General features: G+C 44.7%; 1 protein-coding gene and 1 long non-coding RNA gene across 11 annotated transcripts in view; one reads left to right on the forward strand and one right to left on the reverse strand.

Annotated features, from left to right (window-relative positions):
* BICD1 (BICD cargo adaptor 1) overlaps positions 1 to 13,668 on the forward strand; it is a 529,680-nt gene that overhangs the window by 3,441 nt on the left and 512,571 nt on the right. The gene's annotated exons all lie outside the window — the stretch shown is intronic.
* The window catches only part of LOC134935743 (uncharacterized), a 196,488-nt gene continuing 187,433 nt past the window's right edge, over positions 4,614 to 13,668 (reverse strand). For all 4 annotated transcript variants that reach the window (XR_010180378.1, XR_010180379.1, XR_010180380.1 and 1 more), the window contains 2 exons: positions 6,395 to 6,714; positions 4,614 to 5,544 (listed from right to left, as the gene is read on the reverse strand). This is a non-coding gene — a long non-coding RNA (uncharacterized LOC134935743). The remainder of the gene's footprint in view (positions 5,545 to 6,394; positions 6,715 to 13,668) is intronic.

Genomic DNA, 13,668 nt, shown 5'->3' on the forward strand with positions numbered 1-13,668 from the left:
CTGTCTGTCTGTCTGTTTGTCTGTCTTTCTTTCTGTCTGTCTGTCTGTCTGTCTGTCTGTCTGTCTGTCTATCTATCTATCATATTAGTATTATCCATCTATCTCATATTGCATCTATCTATCTATCTATCTATCTCTCTCTCTCTCTCTCTCTCTCTCTCTCTCTCTCTCTCTCTCTCTATCTATCTATCTATCTATCTATCTATCTATCATATAACTATTATCCATCTATCTCATATTGCATCTATCTATCTATCTATCTATCTATCTATCTATCTATCTATCTATCTATCTATCTATCTATCATATAACTATTATCCATCAGTCTCATATTGTATGTATCTATCTATCTATCTATCTATCTATCTATCTATCTATCTATCTATCTATCATATAACTATTATCTATCTATCTATCTATCTATCTATCTATCTATCTATCTATCTATCTATCTACGTACATTGGCATTTATTCCACGTGCAGCCCCCTGGCAGAGGAAGCGTTGGTCTCTATCCCTGGCGCTGTATAACAGAATGCCCATGACAGTATTCCATGGCACCAGCCTGTGACACAGGCGAGTGCTGGAGGCAGAGGCGGAAGGCTGGTGTAGCTGCAGGCCTGGCCTGTCTGCTATTTGCACCGTCAGCTCTTGCACTGTCTATGCTGCAGCCAGTCAGGATTTATCCCACATGCTTATCCATACATCTCATCTCCCGCTAGCGTCTGTTACAGCTGACGGGCACCTTTGGGTCAGGCCTGTAAATAGCATTGCTGAGTGTAGGCAATAGAGCAAGGTTTCTAAAGTATTGCTCAGTCCTTGGTTACTGGGGCCTTGTATTCAGTGTTATTATGTTCTGTGTTCTGTTTATGTTACAGCAATAATGTTGCTTTTCTTATGTTGCATTGTTATTTCCTAGAGCCTTTATGTTTGTATAATAGCGCTGTTTATAGTCATGTACTTAGTGATACATTATTTGGTGATCAGCATATGGCTGAGACTTGGATGAAGAGGCAGCAGGCTGTGCGCAATGAGGCTCGGAGGTTCCCACACCCTGCTCAGCCATTGGCCAATATCTATAATTGTGAACTTGCTTGAACCTGACTATAGTGATTACCCTTAAACTGTCGCTACAACGCAGTCTAACATGTAGATAAGAGTATTTCATGGAACAGTCAGTACGATAAGAACACGCATCGCACAAAGGGGGTAATTCAGATCTGATTGCCAGGCAGCCATTTTTGCTGTCCTGCGATCAGATAGTCGCCGCCCACAGGGGAGTGTATTTTCGTTGTGCAAGTGTGCGATCGCATGTGTAGCAGAGCTGCACAAACTGATATTGTGCAGTCTCTGCGCAGCCCAGGACTTACTCAGCCGCTGCGATCACATCAGCATGTCTGGGACTGGATTTGAAATCAGACACCCTCTCTTCCAACGCTTGGACACGCCTGCGTTTTTCCTGACACTCCCTGAAAACGGTCAGTTGACACCCGCGAATGGATCCTTCGCATAAACCCATCGCTGAGCGGCGATCCACTTTGCAGCTGTCCGTCACGCCGGCGCATTGCGGTGCATACACATGCGCAGTTTGGACCTGATCGCCCACTGTACGAAAACGCACAGCAGCGATCAGATCTCAATTACCCCCAAAGTGACGTCGTATTGCGCATTGTGTACAGCTGAATATTTTTTCCGCTCAGTGACCGGATTTAGGGCCTAATTCAGACCTGATAGATGTTGTGCGAAATGGCACAGCAGCCGATTATCCAATGACTGCGCATGCGTATGCACCGCAATGGTCAAGCGTGAGCCCAAACAGTGACAGAATGGTACAAACATTTCAATCACTAGGCGTACGCAATGTGATTGACAGGAAGCGGGCATTTGAAGGTGGTAACTGGCCGTTTTCTGGGAGTGTCAGGAAAAACGCCGGCGTTCTCAAGTATTTTCAGGGAGGGAGTGTGACGTCAGCTCCGGACCAAACAGCCTGTTTCTATCGCACTGTAGGAGTAGGTCCCGGGCTACGCACAGACTGGAAAAATCATTTGATGGTGAGTGAGCTGCCATCGGATTTGCAGATGTCCGCTGTCTGGCTAAGTTTTCGCACGGCGTACACATGCATTCGCACACTTGCACGGGGAGGGTTTTCACTCTCTTTGGGCGGTGACTATCTGATTGCAGATCTCTGCAGATTTGCAGAGGAGCAATCAGGACTGAATTAGGAGCGAATTAGAAGTTCCCCATTCCTCCTGTTCTGTTTCCCAGCATGATGGGTAATAACAGTGGAGAGGATTTGGCTGGGACAGTGGATGAACTGATGAGTGACCTCAGCCTGTGGGATCAGCCAGAGGTCACGGGTATTGTGTCTGTGAGTCGGGATAACCAGGGACTTGCGGCACAACAGAGGTCACGGCTGTCAGACCCAGTTCAAGACCCTTTTGGGTCCTAGGCACAGCACTGTTTGAGCCACATTCTGGGCCCCAGTTGTGTTCAGTGGCTGGTACAGAAATAATTCCTACTATAATATACAAGTGACAAGGATATATATCCCTATATGTGGTGAGTAGTGATGTCACACCTATAAAATATAGTTAGGACTGGACAGTAGTGAGATCACTCTTGTCACTTGTGTTCTTTGATGCATTGTATGATGGCTATTAGGGAGGCTAGACCACACTGTTAAGATATGAATATCACAATATACACACAATGTACTATCTCAAATTGGAGCTTGTGTATTATAAAGACTTGTGTACCTCTGTACTATGTAATAAAAAATAAAAATAACTCTTGTGCTGGCCCTTACGTTTTAGTGCAGGGTGTACGTTTTGTAATCATTTATTAAATTATTATAATTATTCACTACATCCAATATTTCCTATTGGGCCCAGAAGTACTGTAATAGGATCAAGCTGCTACGATAGAACTGAATGTGTGCCGGTGGGCATACTGTATCTTGCGTATATTTGCATTGCGCATGCTCCGAAAATAGGCGCACGCAATAATTAGAATGCATTTTTATACATTTCAATCACACTTACAACCGGAGAGACGGGATGGGGGTGTAAAGGGATATCCTCTGTAGGTAAAGTACAGGAGGGGTGTGTTCACCAATATGTGTCTTATTCAGACCAGCGTGTAAGCAACAATACGCCTGATGCACGCCGATGACGGTAATGTGTAACAAACCAGACGCATATGCTGCTCACACACAGCCAGACCTATCATGAGATGCTCTGCATATGTGCGAAAATACACAATATTTCTGTGCCCTTTTCTCCTGAGTAATGTCGGCGATTGACTTACTGTACAACTCTGTACCAACCGCCAGATCTCACATTCTAATCACTGACACCTGAAGTGACCGTTTATGCAGATATTATTCTCTGGAGTTTATACAAGGAGTTCGGATTGTCCCTCCGCAGTGAGTGCTGTCTCCACTGCAGCTGTGGGAGGCCAGAGACAACACTTTGGCCCTCATTCCGAGTTGTTCGCTCGCTAGCTGCTTTTAGCAGCATTGCACACGCTAGGCCGCCGCCCTCTGGGAGTGTATCTTCGCTTAGCAGAATTGCGAACGAAAGATTAGCAGAATTGCGAATAGAAAATTCTTAGCAGTTTCTGAGTAGCTCGAGACTTACTCCTACACTGCGATCAGCTCAGCCCGTTTCGTTCCTGATTTGACGTCACAAACACGCCCTGCGTTCGGACAGCCACTCCCCCGTTTCTCCAGACACTCCCGCGTTTTATCCTGGCACGCCTGCGTTTTTCCGCACACTCCCAGAAAATGGTCAGTTTCCGCCCAGAAACACCCACTTCCTGTCAATCACACACCGATCACTTCAACGATGAAAATTCTTCGTTCGGACGTGAGTAAATCTACTAAGTTTTGTGCTAAATTAATTAGCGCATGCGCACTGCGTACCGTGCGCATGCGCATTTTCGCCTTAATCTCTCCGTTGCGAAAATCAGCAACGAGCGAACAACTCGGAATGACCCCCTTAATGTAGATAAATATGTAACAAAGTCTGTTTTATGTAAATAAAGTGTTTAAATACAAAAATGTTGTCCTGTTACATAGCGCACATTGGGGGTAATTCCAAGTTGATCGCAGCAGCATTTTTTATAGCAATTGGGCAAAACCATGTGCACTGCAGGGGAGGCAGATATAATGTGCAGAAAAAGTTAGATTTGGGTGGGTTATTTTATTTCTGTGCAGGGTAAATACTGGCTGCTTTATTTTTACACTGCAATTTAGATTGCAGATTGAACACACCCCACCCAAATCTAACTCTCTCTGCACATGTTATATCTGCCTCCCCTGCAGTGCACATGGTTTTGCCCAATTGCTATCAAAAATCCTGCTGCGATCAACTTGGAATTACCCCCATTCTCGGCAGGGAGACTTGCTTAACACAACACACAGTCACTGCGGAGGGACTTTCTGAACTCACTGTACATGCGGCACTCATAGAAGGGACTATTTTAATTTTAGCCTCCATACATTGATAATATACATGGATATATAGGTCAGATGGCAAGGCCAATAGAGCTTTCAATCAAAGGAAAATAGCAGAAAAAATGTAAAATATACAAGTAAATGATTTGTACAGTGGAGTGTCCATGTGTATATACTTTAATAATTCTAAAAGCCGCATGGCGACACAGTGGATTATATTGAAATAATAAGCACGGATGGTATAATGGTTAGCATTACTGCCTCCTAGTACTGAGTTCATGGGTTCATTTTCCACCACGGCCCTATCTGTGTGGAGTTTGTATATTCTTCCCGTGGGTTTCCTCCGGGCACTCCGGTTTCCTCCTACAATCCAGAAATATACTGGTTGAAATAATAAGCACTTGTAATTCAGGTCCATTGATGAGTGATGAGTGATGAGATTTATTGTTAGCCGGGGATGTGAATGGCAGCTGTGTTGACAAATGAAGCGATTTATACAGTGGAAATCCTTTATATATATATATATATATATATATATATATATATATATATTGGCCACACCTTCCAGGGACATGTAATGGATATATTCAATATGCTTAACTAGGCAAGTTTAAAATAAAGCAATGACCGCTTTGGGAATCTTCTTATGTCATACAGTTGGTAATTTTGGAGTGAAGTCACAAGATCAGCAAACGTATGTCTATGCTATAGATAGTAGATGACAGCTGCAAGGGTCTATAGTCAGGGAAGATCACTATGTCCATCCTTTGACACTTTAAGTTAAATCTTCATCTTTGAAAAGTCAATTTTCTCAATACTGCTGCCTTAGCTTGCCAGCAAGGAGAATGCGGACTTCATCCGTGTCTAGTTTGTATGTTCTCCTTGTGTTTGCGTGGGGTTCGATATTCCCTGCTTCCCAAAGACATACCAGCAGTTTAATTGGACTCTGGCAAATTAATTTCATACATTGGTTAAAATATGCCAGGTGGGAGGTGAGCTCAGGTTTTTGCCTCTCTTCTGTCCTTCTCGTCCCTCTCAGTGCCTCCCATGTTCCCAGCTACCAACTGATCCTGACACTGCACGGTGTTTCCTGTAATTACAAATGCAGCTCTCTAAAGGGAACACTGCGGATCCCGACAACTACAAGGTAACTATGCTAGCCTTAATCTCTAACTTCCCTAACCCTGACTCTCCTTACCTGCAGCCTGACCCTATGCACCCCCCCCCCCTCCCAGACTATCCCTACATCTCCCAGTGGTGCCTAACCCTAACCCCCGCCTCCTCCCTGCAGCCTAAACCTAACCCTCCCTCCCCCGCAGCCTAACCCTAGCCCTCCCCAGTGGTACCTAACCCTCCCCCCTGTAGTCTAACCCTAACCCTGCCCCCTTCCTGCAGCCTAAACCTAATCCTCCCTCCCCTGCAGCCTAACCCTAGCCCTCCCCAGTGGTACCTAACCCTCCCCCCTTCAGTCTAACCCTAACCCCGCCCCCTTCCTGCAGCCTAAACCTAATCCTCCCTCCCCCGCAGCCGAACCCTAGCCCTCCCCAGTGGTAACTAACCCTCCCACCTGTAGTCTAACCCTAACCCCGCCCCCTTCCTGCAGCCTAAACCTAATCCTCCCTCCCCTGCAGCCTAACCCTAGCCCTCCCCAGTGGTACCTAACCCTCCCCCCTGTAGTCTAACCCTAACCCCGCCCCCTTCCTGCAGCCTAAACCTAATCCTCCCTCCCCTGCAGCCTAACCCCATCCCTCCCCAGTGGTACCTAACCCTCCCCCCTTTAGTCTAACCCTAACCCCGCCCCCTTCCTGCATCCTAAACCTAATCCTCCCTCCCCTACAGCCTAACACTAGCCCTCCCCAGTGGTACCTAACCCTCCCACCTGCAGTCTAACCCTAACCCTCCCCCCCGTAGCGTAAACCTAACCTCCCCCCGTGACTTACCTCGCTGCAATCTCGGCAGTCCTGCGTTTGGGATTCCGGCTGCTGCATTGCAATCCATGTCGGTATCCTGGCGCCGGGATTCCAATCAGTGTTGGGATTCCGGCATCGGTATTCCAACTGCCAGGATCCCGAACGCCGGAACCCTGACTGGATCCCCATGTAGTAGTTTGCTGTTCTCAGTGCACGAAAACTTCTTGGAATCACCCTCAGGAAATCAATCTGCACATAGATAAGCGGGTTCTTGGCTACGCTTGAACATCCACATGGCATAAAGTGGTGATTGCCAGTCAGATATACTTTGGGGGCTTCACTGGATATCCCTGTAAGAAGTTAAAGCAAAACATTTAATCAATGAAAAATACACCTATCTGTAATAACATGTCAGCTGGTGTCACAAGCTGTAACAAGTATGACACACAGGAAGGAGCTTGGGGCCGCAAATTAAGGATCAGAGTTCCACCTGTAAACATACTTTATTTTTGCCCGGTGCAATTTTCCTTCTGGCTCCCCAAAAAGTCCATAAATGTCTATCAAAAATATTTTTTTCTTGTCTTAGTAAAATCCAGTATTGCTCGCACCTTTTTTCACTAACACTTACATACACTAATAGGTACTCCTGTATGACGTGCACGCATGAATAATTTGTTGTCTCTTTATGGTTAACATTTTTTTCCTTACAAATCTATAGGGACTTCCTCATAAATATGCAATAGCATAAAAGGTAAAGCAATGTACTTAGTAAAAATTGCAGGAGGGGATGTAAAAAAATAATTTAAAAAATGGTCTGAAGGTGAATTACTCCATTAACCCATTAACACTATAACGTAAATAATGTGTGGATCGCTCCACTATGCCGCTCTGCGGAACGTGTTGGCGCTTATGCAGGATTATAGTAGTAATCTGCTAACTCTGTACGTTGGTATGTTGTACATGGAGAATGTATGACTCCAGTCCAGACAGTTCCTGGAAGTAGGAGTATGTATAGGTTTTTGATCCTCTATAAGCCTTTAAGTCTTCTCAGTTATGATCAGCTCCGCATAATTTAAAGGAACATTCACACAGACCTGGCTACTCAATTAATGCCATTAACAAAGTACTGTAAAATCATACTCCCGACCACCATGTGTTAAATACCTTCCATTAACATAAACAGTACTTTACTAAAAAGGATATTTAGTACACATATGCAAATACAATACAATTATATTTGTATAGGCAGAATAAGATAAAGGCAGTCGGAATCCCGACGCCGGAATCCCATCACCCGTCAGAATGCTGACGTCGGAATCCCAACAGGTTCAGGAGACCGTCACCGGAATGCCAACAGCCGGAATCTAGTCCGTAAGTATAGTCAGCGGGTTAGTGTGGTCGGGGGTGGGTTAGGTTTAGGCGCCAACTGTGGGGGTTAGGTTTAGGTTTTTTTGGGGGGGGTCTTAGGTTTAGGCTGCGGTGTTGGAGGTAGACCTCCTTTAGCCTCAGCCTTCTCTGAGAGGACTCCAACAACAGCCTGTCTTTTGTATTCAGAACCACCTGTGGACAGAATTTTAAGTGCCGTGCAGCTAGCTGGAGAAATGAAATGATCACACACAGAGCCTGGTGTAGTCAATAAGAGTTCTGCTTTATTGTTTCTTACATACACATATTTATACTTGTTCTAAAAGGCTGAGTGGAGTTTACAGTTTAGCCTCAGGGTTGTGTCCTCTTCCTGATAACAGTCTTGTTCCTATTTTTTGCTCTATCTCTCAGAAATGGCTTACCCACAAGTTTCTCTTTTTGCCAACTGAACATTTCATCCTTCTGTACTTTTCCTTCTCCCCAGCATATTATATATTAATGCTAAAGTAATCTTATAATCTATTGAATATAACAAAATGGAGTAACATTGGCTTTATTGCAGAATCACACTAATGCTTGCCCATCTACCTTCCTCAGCGAGGAGGTACGTTTAGGCACCAGTGGGGGAAGGTTAGGTTTAGGCACTAATGGGGGAGGGTTAGGGTTAGGTTGCGGTGAGGGGAGGACAGGTTTAGGCACCACCAGCATAGGCAAACACAGGGGGGGTTTCCGGTTGCCCAGAAACCCCCTTCCTCTTGGCAAGTGACTCAAATTATGAAAACAATAGCAATGGTATATAGGGGGTAATTCTGAGTTGATCGCAGCAGGATTTTTGTTAACAGTTGGGCAAAACCATGTGCACTGCAGGGGAGGCAGATATAACATGTGCAGAGAGAGTTAGATTTGGGTGGGTTATTTTGTTTCTGTGCAGGGTAAATACTGGCTGCTTTATTTTTACACTGCAATTTAGATTGCAGATTGAACACACCACACCCAAATCTAACTCTCTCTGCACATGTTATATCTGCCTCCCCTGCAGTGCACATGGTTTTGCCCAACTGCTAACAAAAATCCTGCTGCGATCAACTTGGAATTACCCCCATAATACGATAACTAAAGCTACCACTACATAATGCAGTTTAAGGGACAGAGCAGAGCTGCTGCACATGCCCAGTGGTAGCATCTTCTTCTACCAAGTTTGCTGTGTGAATCCTCAATCAGTACACTGGACAAGAGAGTAGCTACCAGGAAGAAAAGACAGGATCCTTACCATGAGGTGGGAGAATGTGTGCTTAAAAAGTGCAGGACTGGTTCTATTATGTTTGTGTATTTATTTATTTATTATGGTATGTTTAACCTTTTCCTGACCACTTATTTATATTATTTAAATTTGTGATACAGCCTATACTATAGACCATCTATAGTGTTAAATATTAATACTGTAGTCCATACAGTATACATTAATGTCCAGGGTCTTTACTAGGTTCTTCTACCGCTCCCCCAGACTCTCACATTTGCTCCAACGTTCCGCAGAGTGGGAGATTGTGTACTGCATTTGGAACCCCCCCTTTAGAAATCCTGCGTTTGCCACTGACCAGGGGAAGGTTAGGTTAGTGGTTAGTACTTTAAATCGCTCTCAAAGCTTTCATACAATGGGGCAGATGTATTAAGCATGGAGACAGCATAAGGAAGTGATAAACCAGTGATAAGTGCAAGGTGATAAACGCACCAGCCAATCAGCTTCTAACTGTTACTTTTCATATTGGAGCTGATTGGCTGGTGCATTATCACCTTGCACTTATTACTGGTTTATCACTTCCTTATGCCTTCTCCAGGTTAATACATCTGCCCCAATGTGTGGTATCACATAGACGTTCTAGGCTTCAATCCAAAATGGAATTTGCCCCAATTGCTTCTCCTTCGTTATTTATTTTGCCCAGCTACATCAAGATAGCTGATGCAGTGTTGACTGAAAGTCAGCTTTGCAGACGCGTCTTGGTGCTTTCATACAGCACATGCGGCAAAACCCAGTGTATGCAAGTACGGGCAAGGCTAACTTGTGCCCAGTTCAGTGTCATCACTACTTGTGGCTGAGGTGGCATAACTGAGTGGTAAAGAGGCGTTCTCACAAACACATAGTCCAGCGAGGGTGTGTCGACGGTATTGCGGGCTTTGCAGAGCTGTGCGTACTCGGAAACACACCTGTTGTCAGATTGGTCTCTTGCACCAGGGTCCCTGGTTCAGTATAGGGCTGGTGCTAGTGTGCATTGTTATAATATAGGATATGGCGTCAAGCATACGGATAGGGGCGGCCCAGTCCTGGAGATGCACACTGCAAATATATTTTATTTCATGCACGCAATGCAGAAAACATTACGGCCGCCTTGCAAGCAGCTTTTCATCGGCCCCCATTTTATATAAAAAGCTGTGTAACCATTTATGTCTTGTCAGTCTGGTGTCTTTTATGACGGAAGTCACACTTCGTGAGCACGCAATCTGTCTGCAATAAACAAGTATTCATTTAGATGTTTGTCATTTTTACCTCATTTACCAATTATTGATTATAGGGCCTAATTCTGAGTTGATCGCAGCAGCAAATTTGTTATCAGTTGGGCAAAACCATGTGCACTGCAGGGGGGACAGATATAACGTGCAGAGAGAGTTAGATTTGGGTGGGGTGTATTCAAACTGAAATCTAAATTGCAGTGTAAAAATAAAGCAGCCAGTATTTACCCTGCACAGAAACAATATAACCCACCAAAATCTAACTCTCTCTGCAAATGTTATATCTGCCCCTCCCTGCAGTGCACATGGTTTTGCCCAATTGCTAACAAACTTGCTGCTGCGATCAACTCGGAATTACCCCCATAATCTCTTTATCATAGGACAAAAAAAAAATACAGTTTAGAGCAGAAGTTCCCAAACGCTGTCCTCAAGGCACCCTAATGGACCAGGTTTTAAGTGTATCCATGCTTGGATACAGGTGACTTAGGGTGAGATGTACTAAGCAGTGATAAGAGTGGAGAAGTGAGGCAATCAGCTGCTCTGTACACTTTGATAGTATGCAAATTATAAATGTTATGTCGATGCTGATTGGTTGTCATGGGCAACTGCTCCACTGGCTTACTTCTCCACTTTTATCACTGCTTAGTACATGTCCCCCTTCATTAGTACCTCGTTAATTTGATTTAACCATCTGTGCTGAGCCATGGACATATTTAAACCTGGACCATAAGGCTTGGACCACACATAGCATTTTCGCCGGACCCATTTGAAAGGAGTCGCCGAAAAATGCTATGTGGATTCACACAGAACGGCATCCGGACAGTGCCACGTCCGGATTTCAAGTAGTACACAGTGTGGCACAGCTGGCCCGCACTGTGTGAACACATACATTCTAATGTATGTGTTCTCCTTGAAATCTGGTCGTCATGTCGTCTGGCTCAACCGCAACATGCTCCGGTTGGGTCCGGTGGATGCGGCACCGCCACATGTGTGGGCAGCCACATAGTAGCACATGTGCAGGCTCCTTCCTGCAAAACGGGTACCGTTGGACAGGACCTGCTAAAATGCAATGTGTGTCCCCAACCTTAGGGGTCTATTCATGAAGCAGTGAAAAGAGCGGAGAAGTGAGCCAGTGAAGAAGTTGCCCATGGCAACCAATCAGCTGCGCTGTACAATTGTATAGTATGCAAATTATAAATGTTACTTCGATGCTGATTGGTTGCCTTGGGCAACTTCTCCACTGACTCACTTCTCCACTCTTATCACTGCTTCATGAATAGACCCCTTAGTGAGCCTTGAAGAACACGTTTGTGAACCTTTGGTTTAACCTTGAATTTCATAGAAATAAATGTTTCCTAGGCTAAATAATATGGGAGAAGAGGACAACATCATTTTACGTTGACATTGGTATGTTATGTCTTTCTGTCATTCTTCCCCTGGGAATGTTTGTATTTGCTGTGCAAGCTGAAGTTAATTGTGTACTGCGCACATCACATTTATTTCCAACGCACTGTAACCCATCACGTTTTTGAAGGGTGGGGAGACATCCCTGATACGTTCATCTGTATTTTGCTAGCACTGATCGTTTGACTTTCTAAAACATCTCTGGTGCCGAATTTCATAGGATTATTATTATTAGCAGTTTCTTATATAGCGCAGCATATTCCGTTGCGCTTTACAATTAGAACAACAGTAATAGAACAAAACTGGGTAAAAACAGACAGACATAAAGGTAGGAAGGCCCTGCTCTGAAGCTTACAATCTATATGGAAATAGGCATTGATACACAAGGATAGATGCTACCTATTGCATAATGGTCCACCAGATTGCTAGGTTTTTAATGGGTTGTATGATATGATCACCCAGCAATGTTGGAAGACAAAATATATGAGGTTATGTGGACTGTGCAGAGAGGATGTAATTAGATAGGGGAGCATTGAAGGTTATGTGGGTGGGTCTGGAATGTGATAGGCTTGTCTGAAGAGGTGAGTTTTCAGGGAACGTTTAAAGGTTTGGAGACTAGAGGTGAGTCTTATTGTGCGTGGGAGGGCATTCCACAGAGTGGGGGAAGCCCGGATAAAGGGGGTCATTCCCAGTTGATCGCTAGCTGCTTTTGTTCGCTGCGCAGCAATCAGGCAAAAAAAGGGCACTTCTGCGCATGCATATGCGGCGCAATGCACACGCGCGTCGTACTACTACAACGAACGATATAGTTTTATACAAGGTCTAGCGAAGCTTTTAAGTCGTACTGGCTGTCGCAGAGTGATTGACAGGAAGAGGGCGTTTCTGGGTGTCAACTGACTGTTTTCAGGGAGTGTTTGAAAAAACGCAGGTGTGCCAGGAAAAACGCAGGCGTGGCTGGGCGAACGCAGAGCGTGTTTGTGACGCCAAAACAGGAACTGAACCGTCTGAAGTGATCGTAAGCGCTGAGTAGGTCTGAAGCTACTCTGAAACTGCACAAAAATATTTTGTAGCCGCTGTGCGATCCTTTCGTTCGCACTTCTGCTAAGCTAAAATACACTCCCAGTGGGCGGAAGCATAGCATTTGCACGGCTGCTAAAAACTGCTAGCGAGCGAACAACTCGGAATGACGACCAAAGTCCTGTAATTTTGAGTGGGTACAAGTAATATGTGTGGATGAGAGACCCAGATCTTGTGCAGAGCAGAGAGGTCAGGTAGGGAGATATTTTGAGATGAGTGAGGAGATGTATGATGGTGCAGTTTGGTTAATAGCCTTGTATTTAAGTAAAAGTATTTTATATTTAACACGGTAAAATACCGGTAACCAATGGAGGGACTGACAGAGCGGATCTGCAGACGATGAACGTCTAGCGAGGAAGATTAGTCTCGCAGCTGCATTAAAGATGGATTGTAGTGGTGAGAGCCTATGTTTGGGAAGACCGGTCAGGAGACTATTACAATAATCAATGTGGGAGATAATGAGAGCATGGATTAGAGTTTTTGCAGTGTCTTGTGTAAGATAAGGACATATGTTGGATATGTTTCTTAGATGTATGTAACATGATTTAGAGACAGATTTAATGTGTGGAACAAAGGACAGTTCAGAGTCAAGGATGACACCTAGGGAGTGAGCTTGTGGGGTAGGGTGGAAAGTCGCATTTTCAACAGGTATGGAGATATCAGGCTGGTAAGTACTCTTGGCTGGTGGGAAAATAATTAATTCTGTTTTGGAAATATTAAGTGTGAGGTACCGAGATGTCATCCAAGATGAAATGGCAGAGAGACATTCAGTGACACGGCCCAATACAGAGGGTGACAAGTCTGGGGAGAATAGGTAGATTTGAGTATCATCCACATACAGATGATGCTGAAATCCGAAAGAGTTGATTAGTTTACCAAGAGATGTGGTATAGATAGAGAAAAGCAGAGGACCTAAGACTGAGCCCTGCGGTACTCCAACTGAGAGAGGTAGC

The sequence above is a fragment of the Pseudophryne corroboree genome, chromosome 6 (genome assembly GCF_028390025.1).
Source record: "Pseudophryne corroboree isolate aPseCor3 chromosome 6, aPseCor3.hap2, whole genome shotgun sequence".
NCBI classification, from domain to species: Eukaryota; Metazoa; Chordata; class Amphibia; order Anura; family Myobatrachidae; genus Pseudophryne; species Pseudophryne corroboree.